Raw genomic sequence first — 15,036 nt, 5'->3', positions numbered from 1 at the left:
AATAATGCGTGAACGCCATCCTACACCGACTGTAGATGATATGATCTACCGCTTGAATGGTGCAACTGTATTCAGCAAGTTAGATTTAAACAAGGGCTATCATCAGCTTGAACTTGATGAGGAGAGTCGATTCATCACAACGTTTACGACACATCGAGGTCTGTATAGGTACAAGCGCCTGAGTTTTGGTATTAACAGTGCTGCCGAGGTATTCCAGCACATCATCAGCCAGGTATTGCAAGACATACCTAATGCTGACAACATGTCTGATGACATCATTGTTTATGGCCGTACCCAAGCTGAACACGACAAAGCTCTTCGTGCAACATTGCAACGCTTACGAGAAAAGAATTTGACGCTAAGCCGAGCAAAGTGTGAGTTCAATCAACATAAAATTGAATTCTTTGGACATGTACTTAGTGACAAAGGTCTGTCTCCAGATCCTAAGAAAGTTGCAGATATCAAGAATGCTGCACCTCCTTCAACGTCCACTGAAGTACATAGTTTTCTGGGAATGGCAAACTACTGTTCTCGCTTCATTCCAGATTTTGCTACCATTACGAAGCCTCTACGTGAGCTCCTGAAGAAAAACGCATCATGGTACTGGAGCGATATCGAGCAAAATGCATTTGATGCTGTGAAAGATGCACTAGTAGAGAATGCGACTGCTGCATACTTTGATCCATCAATGGACACTGAGTTAACGGTGGATGCTAGTCCTGTTGGATTAGGTGCTGTTTTAGCCCAACACAAACCTGGTCAACCAGATTCCAGAGTAGTAATTGCCTACGCCAGCCGTTCTCTCACAGATGTTGAGCAACGATACAGTCAGACAGAGAAGGAAGCTCTTGCTCTTGTATGGGGCTGTGAACACTTCAATGTGTATCTGCTTGGTGCACCCTTCACCACAATAGTCACTGACCACAAACCGTTGGAGACCATCTTCAATAATCCAAAGTCCAAACCACCAGCTCGCATTGAGAGATGGGCTCTTCGTCTGCAACCATACAACTTTACGGTGAAATACAAGCCGGGTGCAGGCAATCCCGCTGATTACATCAGTCGACATCTTGCAAACAGTTTCACCATCACCAAGCATCAGCAAGTTGCCGAGGAATATGTACACTCTGTAACCTGTGATGCAGTCCCTAAGGCTCTTACTCTTGATGAAATCCGTACTGCAACCCTAGAGGACCCAACTCTGCAAGCAACAGTGGATGCATTGACTAAGAAAAAGTTTCCATGCATCCCACCCTCAGGAGTTGACCAAGATGCATTCAAAGCACTTGAACGCATCCAGACAGAATTAAGTGTTACGCAACAACGCGACACTGTGCTGCGAGGTACTCGTATCGTGATTCCAGCTGTTCTCCAGCAACGTGCTCTGAAGCTTGCACATCAAGGACACCAAGGTCTTGTTAGGACGAAACAGCTGCTACGAGAAAAGGTGTGGTTTCCTGGCATTGATCGTCAAGCAAAGGATATGCATGATGCCTGTGTCCCTTGCCAAGCTGCAGTGGATACTTCAAGACCAACACCTCTACAACCTTCACCACTACCTGCTGCACCATGGACGGAAGTATCGATGGACTTCTGCGGACCACTACCAACTGGAGAGTACTTGATGGTAGTCATTGATGATCACTCACGTTATCCAGAAGTAGAAATCATCACTTCCACATCTGCAAAGGCTGTCATCCCGAAACTCGACAAGATCTTTTCAAACTTTGGCATTCCTGAAGTTGTCAAGACAGACAATGGACCGCCATTCAATGGACAAGACTTTGTCAACTTTGCTGAGCATATTGGATTCAAACACCGCCGTGTGATGCCACTACATCCCCAAGCAAATGGAGAAGTTGAGAGATTCATGCAACCTCTCATGAAAGCGGTACGCTGTGCTCATGCCGAAGGACGATCCTGGAAACAAGCTATGTATGCTTTTCTCAGGAACTACCGTGCAACACCACATGGAACACTGGGCAAGTCGCCTGGCGAACTTTTATTTGGACGTCCTATGAGAATCGCACTACCCGTCATGCCAGCCGAGGTAACGGATAAACGTCTCGCTCAGAAGGATGCACTGGCCAAGGGCAAAATGAAAATTGCTCATGATCAACGTGCAAAGGAACAGTTCATAAAGGTTGGTGACACTGTTCTCGTTAAAAAGAAAAAAGAGGGAAAGTTAGATATGCCGTATGATACAAAACCATATAAAGTGATTAGTGTAAAAGGAACTATGGTAACAGCTAGTAATAGAGATCATAGTATAACACGTAATATGGCTTATTTCAAAGTGATTCCAACTAGTGTAGAAAATGATGAAGTGCAAAGTCGTGCAAAAGAAAAAAAAAAATAGTTATAACCCGACAAACAATTCATCAAGGGATGTTATTGCATTTAAGGACTCTCGTCCTAAACGTCATGTTAAACGCCCTACACGATTTGATGATTAATTGTGTTCCTATGTAATGAAAAGTATTTACTTATTATGCTAAACTAAATTTAATATTGTTTGAATAATGCAGATATCTCATTCAATATTTTGTAACTTTGTATTACAATTTCTTTCATGTTTGTTTAACATTGCATATGTATTTTTAACATTGAAATCCTTTGTGGAAAAGATTAAGTTGTTTAAATTCTTTGTGTGCTTAATTAATGTTAAATGTATGCAGTATCTCTTGATATGTAATAACTTACTTTGTGTCAATAACTTTGCTTTGTGCTACAAGCATGGTAGACATCCTGTATTCATTCTTTTTAAAGAAAAGGAGGGATGTCATGTTCACAGAAAATGGTACCATCCGTTTTCTATGTGCGGCGGCTGAGACGCCAGAGAGAGGAGGGAGGTAAACAATAGAGCGTACAGGACGCCAGCCAAGCTTGGTAGCTACTAGTCATGTAATCATATTAAGTATTAAAGTCAGTAACCAAGTCATGACTTTACATCAACCCTACAACCAAGACTTCCTCAGTAACACACAAACACCACAACTGTGAGCTCGAGTAACTCTAAAAATGAATGCTGATTTAGGTTTTTCTTTTCCCCCTAACAAATTTCTATATATACTGGGTGGCACACGGGTGACCTCCCCAACCCCTCGCCTAACCGCACAACAACATCTCATCCCTGGTTCACTCTAGGCACTTCCCGCCACTCTTGCACCTTCCCAGGACATTCACACAGCACCCTGTGAAGGCTAGGCACGGTGACGTCAGGATGTCACTAGGTAATGGCTCAGAAAACAATGGAGCATCCTCCACGTGTCCGCCTGCCATGGCCGCATGTATATAAAATATTGTCGGGGAATACGAGGGGCGAGTAACAGTGTACACCAGATCTTTATCCCGGACACCTGGCAGGATCGCCAATGTCTATGTCTATGCCAATGTCAATACCTTAGTTGTCAGTATAAGTATAAGTAACCGTTCTTGATATCCTGTCAACGGTCGCCAACGTCGAGGTCTCTCTCTCTACATATAATATATAATAATAATAATAATTTTTATTTAGGTAAGGTACATACATAAAGAGATTTTACAAAGTTTGTTGGCTTTATAGATAGAGCTAGTACATACAATGCCTAAAGCCACTATTACGCAAAGCGTTTCGGGCAGGAAAAACATTAATGACTAAAGCTTAAAACTAATGGGTAAAAAGAATAAAATGTGTTGAGTACAAATAAAAATAGAGGTAAAAGAGGGGGGAACATTGTTGAAAAAGCAGCACAAATACAATTACAAATTATTACAGAAAATTACATTCAAACAGCGTTGATTTGAAAAAAAAATACATGTGTTGACAACAGAGGGGTAAGGTAGGTTACAGGGAATTTATTAGGTATAGCTTCGTTTTTAACTTAAACTGGTTGAGAGAGGTACAGTCTTTAACATGGCTGGGAAGGTCATTCCACATTCTGGGCCCCTTGATTTGTAGAGCATTTCTGGTTTGATTAAGTCGTACTCTAGGAATATCAAAACTGTATTTATTTCTGGTGTGGTGCTCATGGGTTCTGTTACAACCTTCTATGAAGCTTTTGAGTTCAGGATTGGCATTATAGTTTAGCGTTTTATATATGTATAATACACATGAGAGAATGTGCAGTGACTTAATGTCTAACATATTCAGAGATTTGAGTAGGGGTACCGAGTGATGTCTGGGGCCAGAATTGGATATTGTCCTAATAGCAGCTTTGTGTTGAGTAATTAGAGGACGTAAGTGATTTTGGGTAGTAGAGCCCCAAGCACAAATACCATAGTTGAGATATGGATAGATAAGGGAGTAATAGAGAGTCACCAGGGCAGGGCGTGGTACATAATATCTGATCTTAGAAAGAATGCCCACAGTTTTTGAAACTTTTTTTGATATGTTTAGAATGTGTCCCTGGAAATTCAGCTTGTGGTCAATGAGAATGCCAAGGAATTTGCCATCTAATTTGTTACAAATTTGGGTATTGTTTATTTTGAGATTTATTTGATTAGAGGATTTATTGCCAATCAGAATATAGAAAGTTTTGTCAATGTTAAGGGTGAGTTTGTTGGCAGTTAGCCACAGATGGACTTTATTTAGCTCAGTATTTACTGTGGCATTTAGAGCAAGGGGATCAGGACTGGAGTAAATGAAGGTTGTGTCGTCAGCAAATAGAATTGGTTTGAGGTGTTGGGAGGCATTTGGAAGGTCATTAATGTAGATGAGAAAGAGGAGAGGGCCAAGTATGCTGCCCTGGGGAACACCAATGTTGATGGGTAGGGTGGGAGAAATTGTATTAATCACAGAAACACATTGGAGCCTGTCAGTAAGGTAGGATTTGAGGTATTGTAGGGAGTGTCCTCTGACACCATAATGATGTAATTTAAGAAGAAGGTTTTGGTGGTTGACAGTATCGAAAGCTTTACGCAGGTCCACAAATAACCCAACAGAGAACTCATTTTTATCAAGAGCTGTATGAATCGAGTTAAGCATACTAATAAGTGCATCGTTAGTGCTTTTTTTGGGCCTGAAGCCATATTGGCAAGGGCTAAGTATATTGAGTTTGGCTAGATATGAGTAAAGCTGCTTATAGATTAGTTTTTCAAAAATTTTTGACACGTTTGGCAGGACTGATATAGGTCTGTAGTTGTTAACATCTGTGAGATCACCACATTTCTGGACAGGCGTTACTCTCGCTTTTTTTTAGAATATCTGGAAAGGTTTGGAGTTCAACTGACTTGTTGAAGAGCAAAGCAATAGCAGGGGCTAAAGATCTGGAGGCTTTTTTGTAGATTAAAGTTGGTATCTCCTCAAGGGCACCAGACTTGGTTTTAAGGGAAAGGATTATCTCATTGACGTCAGTGGAATTAATAGGCTTTAGGTACAGAGACTGTGGATAGTTACCTGTAAGATAGTCCTTAATGTCAGTACTGAAAGATGGAATATCATTAGCAAGGGATGAACCAATGGAAGAGAAGAACCTATTGAACTCAATAGCAGAATCAGAGGCAGAAAGCTGACCATCGTTATTAGACAGGAGAGTCAGTTTGTTATTTAAAGACTACTTTGATCCCAATATTTGTGAAATTGTTCTCCAAGTTTGTTTAATGTTCCTCCTTATTTGGGTAAATTTATCTTCGTAGTATTTAGTTTTGGCTCGTCTAATTATCTTAGATAGCAATAATGAGTAATTCTTTGAAAATTCTTTGGAGACAATTCCTAACCTATACTTCTTCTCAAGGTCATGTTTTTTATTAATAGATTTAAGTATTCCCTTTGTAAGCCAGGGATTGTTAAGCCTTTTAGTTGTGACTTGTTTTGTAAGCATAGGACAGTGGGTATTATAAATGCTAAGAGTTTTCTGAAGAAAAGATTGAACTGCTAGGTTGATGTCCTCTATGTTACTTAACTCGGACTCCCAGTTGACATTATCAGTAGCAGTTATAAAATTGTCTATAGCAGTTTCATTGTGTAGTCTAAAACGTGTCTCTCTTGACTCAAGAGGTGGTTTGCTAATGTTAGTTAAGAGAAATGTGGGGTAATGGTCTGTAGTGCTATCGGTGATTATACCTGAAGTAAGCGGAGAGGTTATGTTTGTCCAGATGTGATCTAGAGTCGTGGCAGTGCTATCAGTGATTCTAGTAGGTCTAGTGATTAAGGGTATGAGGAAGTAGGAATTCATACAGTTGAGGAAGCTAACAGCAGTAGGGTGTTCTGGCTCGCAGAGGTCAATATTAAAGTCCCCTGCGATAATTAGGTGGTTTTTGTTCAGTCTATTATCAAGTATTAGATTTCTAAGGTTTGAGTTGAAGTCGGACACATCAGTGTTAGGAATTCTATAAACTGCACCCACAGACAGGACAGACTCGGCACCCTTGACTCTGAAGCTGGTGAAGATATACTCCCCATAGCAGTCTCTAGTTCTAATTTCTTTTAAGCATGTTAGTTCTTGGTGGTAGTAAAGAGCATTGCCACCACCACTCTGAAGTTGACGAAGGTTGTGAATTGCTGAGTAGTTAGGCATGTTAAAGAGTTGAGTAGTATCCTCTTTCAACCATGTTTCAGTAAGTATAATAAAAGAGAATTTGTTGTCAATAGCTTCAATCAAGGCACTAACATCATCGAAGTGTTTACCTAGGGATCTAACGTTCAAATTGATTACAGAGATATTGTGATTATGAGTTAATACATTGTTTACATCATGTGCTGCAAAATATCTGCAATTTAGATCATTAAAGTGATTATTGTCATAGATAGTGGATAAGAGGTTAAGTTCTGGGTCTATACTTGACTGCATAAAAAAAGCTGATTGCAGGAAAAACAAGGAAAGAAAGGCAAATTACAAGGTAGAAATAAGCTATGAAATAGGGGAAAAAAATGTACACAATACTGTACAAAACAAACACAAAAGGGGCTTACAGGGGTACAATGGAGTAAGGGAGTATGGCTAGGCTAGGCAACCTAGGTAATAAACGAGATTAAAGAAAAAACATATAAACATGGACTATACAAAACACAAGATATAGATATACAAAATAAAAATATAAACAAGCCTAAGCAATACAAAAACAAATTGAGCAAAAATGAAAAATGAGGTAGATTGCTTACAAGTACTCTCAGGTACACTGTAAGTAACAATAGATAGATAATATATATCAATATAGATAAGAATGTCACGATACAATAAGATAAGCAATTACAGGAACAGATGAAAACAAATCTGCTGTAAAATAGAAAGTAATTATAGCAAAACACAACAATATAATAATAAAACAATACAATAAGAGCTTACAAAGTATTGAGTCTGCTAAATTAGAGAATAATTATGGCAAAACACAACAATAAATGCAAGTAAACAAAAGAATTGAAACAATTAGAGGTAGAATTAAGGTCACTAGATAGCCATGGAGGATACACAAGTTTGGTGGAGAGAACAAAAAATCAGTAGAGACTGTCAAGATGAATATATAAAAAAAATTGACAAATGATAATTGTAAAGTAAAATAATCTTAAAGATAATAAATTTTATTAAGCTTAGTTTTAACTTATAATTAGTATGAAATTAATTAAAAGAATAAAAATGAGATCAATAATTGATTTCAATAAATGACATAGATCAATACAAATAAATTTAAAATATAAATGGAATAGGGTAAGATTAGATTTAAAAGTAAAATTTTACAATGAAACTGAGGTAGATGCTTGCATAAGTAACATAGACACCACCCAGTAGTATTAGCGACAACTGTTACTCATCATAGCCCTGCGGGTCTTCACTCAATCCTCGCGGCGCCACTGTTCACCAGCAGAGTATCCCAGTCTATCTCCAGCTGGCCTTATAGCCAAAGACGAGTGAGAAGACAGTTTGCTCTCTCCCACCCGTGTGCCCACCCCGACAAGGGCTCTACTACTAACTGCAAGGTCGCCAACTGGTGTTTTCTGTGTCCAGTAACACGTCAGTGGTATTGTGGAATTGTGGTACTAGTGGCAGAGAGCTCACTCGTTAAATCTGGTCACAGGCAGGTATATGTCTCTAACACTCTCGCTTTTTGGAACTGTTCTATAGCACCAAGATATATGGAGTGATAATACAAACGTGAAGGTATTTTGTATTTTACTTAAAAACTTCAAGGTATTATATCCATATCAACAATGAAACATCAAGTACATGCAGAAAGTCACTCTCTCTTCATAAAACTGGGGCTCGTCTAGAGGGCAACACTCCCCCTCCTGTCAATGTCAGCTGGGCAGCCCTCCTCACTGTGCGAATGCTTATGTACTTGTTTCTTTGGCGTTAAGCACCTGATTCTTTAAATTTGCAGGGATCACTATGTTTGTAATCAACACAATATTTTCTATAATAGCAATAGAACGAAATGAATCACCACACTGATCTCGAGTTCAATAAATCATTTCTGCAGCAACAAACACGATATCTCACTATAGAGGCGTTATGCACGGCAGATCATACTAATGATAATACATACAATTAAATCACGATACTGGCTTCAGACTCAGTAATTCCTTTCAAAGACGATAACACAATTAATCACTGCACACATGGAAATGTTATTCAACACACCAACATATACATATATATAGATCAATTCATCAATATCAATAATAATAAGACAAATACTGGGCATACAGCCTAACACCAATAACTGGTACACAATATATATTCTCTGACATAAGTTATCATATTAATGTCACATGAAAGAAATCATCAACGACACAGTAAACTCTTCAATAATTCCAGGTGCCTGCACACACCACATATATAAATATCGTGAGGGCTTTCACAGCCTCACTCTCCACAACTGTGCCTTACTGTGACATAGACATAAGTGAGCCTTGCTCACAACATGAAAGATACTCTGGCTAAATATATAGCTGGCTAAAGGGGAATTGGGAGGGAAACTAGAATCACCTACTTCCACCTCACTGATGTGGACTCGCCCTCCAGTGAGAGTTGAATTGCTGCTCCTGGTCCTGGCTCTCGCCTCGTTGTAGGAAACGCCCCCACACACACACTGATGCTCTCTCCAGGAACCCAATCAACATCCCACAATAAATGCGTCGTCTCCGTGCTCTGTTCTCTGCAGGTCCGTGCTCCTCCACAACTTCTTGAAGGGTTGGAGTCGGTCTCCCGGCCGTCGACTTCTCCTCACAACTACAGCTGCCAACCTACTTCTTGGCTGCAGTCGTCCTAATTCCCAATTAGTTTTCTTCTCCCACTGCTTCCCGGTGGACTGGCCCAGCCGCTACGTCGTCACTAGATGGGTGAACTGTCTCGGACGTTACATACGTCACTGCATAGACTTCACTTCTTCTTGCACAGCACCTGTCCCTGGAGCACTTGTTGCTCAATATTCCGTCGATTCCCTCTTCGGTCCAACACATGGAATGAAGGAAGACCTTACAGAGTACTTGCAGACTACAGGTGACGCGTAAAATCCATGGGAGCGGGGTACAACTGTCAAACTGACAGGACCAACTTTCGCACGTCCGACCTTGTCAACGTGTCGCCTCAGACTGGTGGTGCCAAAGAGGCGCGATCTCCGGACCCCCCCTGCCTTTGTGACATCATACTTGCCAGGGGCGGTTTTCATTGGCTCCCTGTGCCACGTCACTGTCAGTGACCAATCTGGTGCCACTGACGTCACACAGTTTTGGCGGCAAAACGGAGGGGCCAGCGCCATATTGGCGTCCAAAAGGCCTATACCACAGGCAAAAATACTTTTCTTTTTCGAATTTCTCGCCACCTCGAGAACACTACACTCTCCCACATATACAAAACTGATGCCTGCGGCGTAGAGAACGCTCGGGTAAAGTGGACATGACTCTTACAGCAGGCGTGGGAGAAATATAAGGAGGGAACACCGTCACAATATGTATGTATATATACAGACCTCCACCAGAGTTTCCTCTGGCTTCATCCTGGTCAGGCATAATTCACCATCTTTCGGGTCCCAACATGTCTATATATACGTATATATATATATATATATATATATATATATATATATATATATATATATATATATATATATATATATATATATATATATATATTAGTATATTTTGGTAGCAGTCTTTCCTGTAGACATATATTATTAAATATGACCGAAAAAGTAAGATTAATAATTCTAACACGAATTTTCTCAATCTTTCGTACATTACGCTTCACTGTTGGAGGTAAATCAAAAATCAATTCTCCAAAATTCATTTTTATTTCTAGTCTGACGCGACACGGGCGCGTTTCGTAAAACTTATTACATTTTCAAAGACTTTAGTTCACAAATACACAACTGAATAGAACTTACATATCTCCGATTTTATATCTACATTTGAGTGAGGTGGAAGGGGTGATGTGGCATTAACACAAGACAGAACAAAATGTGGTATTAATAGGGTATTAATTTCATCAACACAAGACAGAACAAGGGTATTAATAGGGTATTAATTTCATCAACACAAGACAGAACACGAAACAATGGATATTGAATAGAAGTGTTTGTAGAAAGCCTATTGGTCCATATTTCTTGATGCTTCTATATTGGAGCGGAGTCTTGAGGTGGGTAGAATATAGTTGTGCAATAATTGGCTGTTGATTGCTGGTGTTGACTTCTTGATGTGTAGTGCCTCGCAAACGTCAACCCGCCTGCTATCGCTGTATCTATCGATGATTTCTGTGTTGTTTACAAGGATTTCTCTGGCGATGGTTTGGTTGTGGCAAGAGATTATATGTTTCTTAATGGAGCCCTGTTGCTTATGCATCGTTAAACGCCTAGAAAGAGATGTTGTTGTCTTGCCTATATACTGGGTTTTTTGGAGCTTACAGTCCCCAAGTGGGCATTTGAAGGCATAGACGACGTTAGTCTCTTTTAAAGCGTTCTGTTTTGTGTCTGGAGAGTTTCTCATGAGTAGGCTGGCCGTTTTTCTGGTTTTATAGTAAATCGTCAGTTGTATCCTCTGATTTTTGTCTGTAGGGATAACGTTTCTATTAACAATATCTTTCAGGACCCTTTCCTCCGTTTTATGAGCTGTGGAAAAGAAGTTCCTGTAAAATAGTCTAATAGGGGGTATAGGTGTTGTGTTAGTTGTCTCTTCAGAGGTTGCATGGCTTTTCACTTTCCTTCTTATGATGTCTTCGACGAAACCATTGGAGAAGCCGTTATTGACTAGGACCTGCCTTACCCTACAGAGTTCTTCGTCGACTTGCTTCCATTCTGAGCTGTGGCTGAGAGCACGGTCGACATATGCGTTAACAACACTCCTCTTGTACCTGTCTGGGCAGTCGCTGTTGGCATTTAGGCACATTCCTATGTTTGTTTCCTTAGTGTAGACTGCAGTGTGGAAACCTCCGCCCTTTTCCATGACTGTTACATCTGTTACATTACACCTATTAATACCACATTTTGTTCTGTCTAGTGTTAATGCCCCATCACCCCTTCCACCTCACTCAAATGTAGATATAAAATCGGAGATACGTAAGTTCTATTCAGTTGTGTATTTGTGAACTAAAGTCTTTGAAAATGTAATAAGTTTTACGAAACGCGCCCGTGTCGCGTCAGACTAGAAATAAAAATGAATTTTGGAGAATTGATTTTTGATTTACCTCCAACAGTGAAGCGTAATGTACGAAAGATTGAGGAAATTCGTGTTAGAATTATTAATCTTACTTTTTCGGTCATATTTAATATATATATATATATATATATATATATATATATATATATATATATATATATATATATATATATATATATATATATATATATATATATATATATGTGTGTGTGTGTATATCACGAAAATAAACACGTGATTAAGAGTGTGACAATGTCAGACCACGGAGGAAAATGAAACAGGAATTTCCTTAAGTACTTTCGTATATTAAATACATCTTCAGAAGGAATGGGTGTCATTCCTTCTATATATATATATATATATATATATATATATATATATATATATATATATATATATATATATATATATATATATATATATATATATATATATATATTGTTGGGGTTTCACCTCTCTATTCTTCTCTACCCTACTCTGGGGTGAGCAATAGTTATGCTCAAGGTCACTCACCGTAGCCCTGCGGGTCTTCACTCGATCCTCACGGCGCCACTGCACGCCAGGAGAGTCTCCCAGTCAATCTCAATGGCCTCTGATTAAGAAAGAGTGGGAACACGACTCGTTCACTAGACTGTCATGTGCCCTCCCCAACAATCGGGCTGTACGGTAAACCACAAGGTCGCCAACTGGTGTTTTAGGTGGCCAGTAACACCATCAGTGGACTGGTGGAATTAGTGGTAGCCTTGGCAAGGTCACACTCAAAAGATCAGGAATCAGGCAGGTACTTATTGTTATCACTCTATGCTTACCAGTATAATATAGCCACAAGATCAATGGAGGGGATGATATAAACACAAAGATAGTTTTGTATTTAACTTAAAATGTATGAAAGATGTCACAAGGCCAAACAACAACAAATAAATCAACTGATCCTGACGCGGCCGGTAATTCCCACGAATAGTTTGCGATCACTAAGTGGCAACACCTCCCCTCCTTGTCAAATGTCAAGAACAGCTGATCGCCTGGCCCCCGCGCGCGAAAGATTATTGCTTGTTTTCAGATTCACGCGCGCTGTTTCTTTAAGTTCTCCAATATTACTATAAACTCGCACACTCGTTATTGGCACAATAGACCGTATTACTTAGTTACACTGTACTCAGGCTCAAACAGTCTTTTCTACAATCAATGCTACAATGACTCACTGTAATGGCTTTACATTGTTCTTCACTCAACAATATATTATGAACTATTAACACTGGAGTTTTCAGTACTTTCTCTCGTGGGCGATAACGCAATAATTCACTGTACTCACAAATGACTAATCACTGCATGAACATAGCATACATAATGTAGATACATCAAATATCAATACATGGAAAATAAATAGTTTCTGGGCACACAGCCTAACTTCCAAATACTGGCATAATATTATATATAATTTACCACTATATGTTCATATCAAAATCTATAGAAAGATATACACAACACAGTAAATTTATCACTTGTTCCTGGTGCCTGTACACACCAATAATCAACATGAATATTACAAGTACTCTTGATAGTACTACATGGCAAACTGGTGCCTCACTGTGACATGGGTGAGACTTGCTCACGACATATAAAATCCTCAGGCTAGATAATATAGCCGAATAATATAGCTGACTAAAGGGAAATGGGGAGGGAACTAGAAACACCTACTTCACCCTATCCTCCGATGAGAGTCGAGATGTAGCTCCTGGTCCTCGTGTCGGGAACGCCCCCACACGACACGTCGTCGTGTCCTACCAGAGCCTCTCGTCGTCCCACCGTTTAGCGCGTCGTCTCCGTGCCTCTTCACTGCAGGTCAGTCCTCCTTCTTGACTTCTTGAAGGGTTGGAGTCGGTCTCCTGGCCGTCGTCTTCTCCCAGCAACGGCTGCCGCATACGTCTCGGCTACAGTCGTCCGGGTTCCCCAAATAGTTCTCTCCTTCCTCAGCTACCCAGTGGCTCTGTCAGCCACTACGCTGTCGCGAACTGGTGAACTGCCACAGACGTCACATACGTCACTGCACGGCTTCACTGCTTCTTGCACAGTACCTGACTGGAGCACTTGTTGCTCAAATAACCGTCAATTCCCTCTCTGGATCAACACATGAACTAGGGCAGACCTCTCAGAGTACTGGCGGACTTCAGGTGACGCGTAAATCCACGGGAGCGGGAAACAACTGTCAAACTGACAGGACATATCGTCGCACGTCCGACCTCTGTGACGTGTCGTGTCTGACTGATGGCGCCAGCATGGCGCGCGGCCTGGACCCCCTTCCTTCGTGACGTCACTTTCGCCACGGGAAGTTTTCATTGGCTCCCGGTGCCACAATGCTCTAGGTGACCAATCCGGTGCCACTGACGTCACACGGTTTTGGCGGGAAATCAGGCAGGCCAGCGCCATCTTGGCCTCCTAAAGGGCCTATACCACAGGCCAAAATATTACTATTTCACAAATTTCTCGGCTCTCCGAGAACACTTCACTCTCTCCCATATATCAAATTGTAGCCTGCTACGTAGAGAACGCTTGGGAAAAGTAGACATGACTCTTACTGCAGGCGTGGGAGAATTATAAGGGGGAGAACACCGTCACAATATATATATATATATATATATATATATATATATATATATATATATATATATATGTCAACTGAAAGCAAAGGTCAACAAATTGATCGAAACTGTGAACGCTAAGAAATCTGGACTCCACCTGCCAAAGATTATTGGGGAATATAAACCTGGATATGCGTATGGAAATGTCAAGACACACAAGGCTGGAAACCCACTTCGGCCAATCATCAGCCAGATACCCACACCCACGTACAGACTGGCGAAACGACTCAACGGCTTGCTGACCCCTTATGTCACTTGCGCCTTCAGCCTGAAGTCTGCAAAGGAATTTGTTGACTTGCTGCGGGGAACACGGGCCACAGGGATAAGAGCCTCGTTGGACGTAGAATCTCTGTTTACCAACGTACCTGTGGATGAGACAATCGGGATGATAGCCGACAGTGTACCGTGATCCGGCCTGTACTCCTCTTGACATACCAGAAAACAGTCTAAGGAAACTACTCCTAGCTTGTACTAAAGAGGCACCCTTCTTGAGCCCGGATGGACACATGTATAAGCAAGTAGATGGGGTCGCCATGGGTTCTCCCCTAGGTGTCCTGTTTGCAAACTTCTACATGGGTACCATCGAACAAAAAGTCTTAGTCGACATGAACTTGAAACCGGCCATATACTGCAGGTATGTTGACGACATTTTTACACAGGTACGTGATGTCAGACATCTGCAGGAGCTGAAGGAGGCATTTGAGCAGAATTCTGTGTTGCGTTTCACTTACGAGATGGAGAAGGATGGGAAGCTGCCCTTTCTAGGTGTAACAGTCATGGAAAGGAGCGGAGTTTTCCACACTGCAGTCTACACTAAGGAAACAAACATAG

Source organism: Procambarus clarkii, chromosome 2 (genome assembly GCF_040958095.1).
Source record: "Procambarus clarkii isolate CNS0578487 chromosome 2, FALCON_Pclarkii_2.0, whole genome shotgun sequence".
NCBI classification, from domain to species: domain Eukaryota; kingdom Metazoa; phylum Arthropoda; class Malacostraca; order Decapoda; family Cambaridae; genus Procambarus; species Procambarus clarkii.
Note: the sequence above shows the minus strand (reverse complement) of the source record.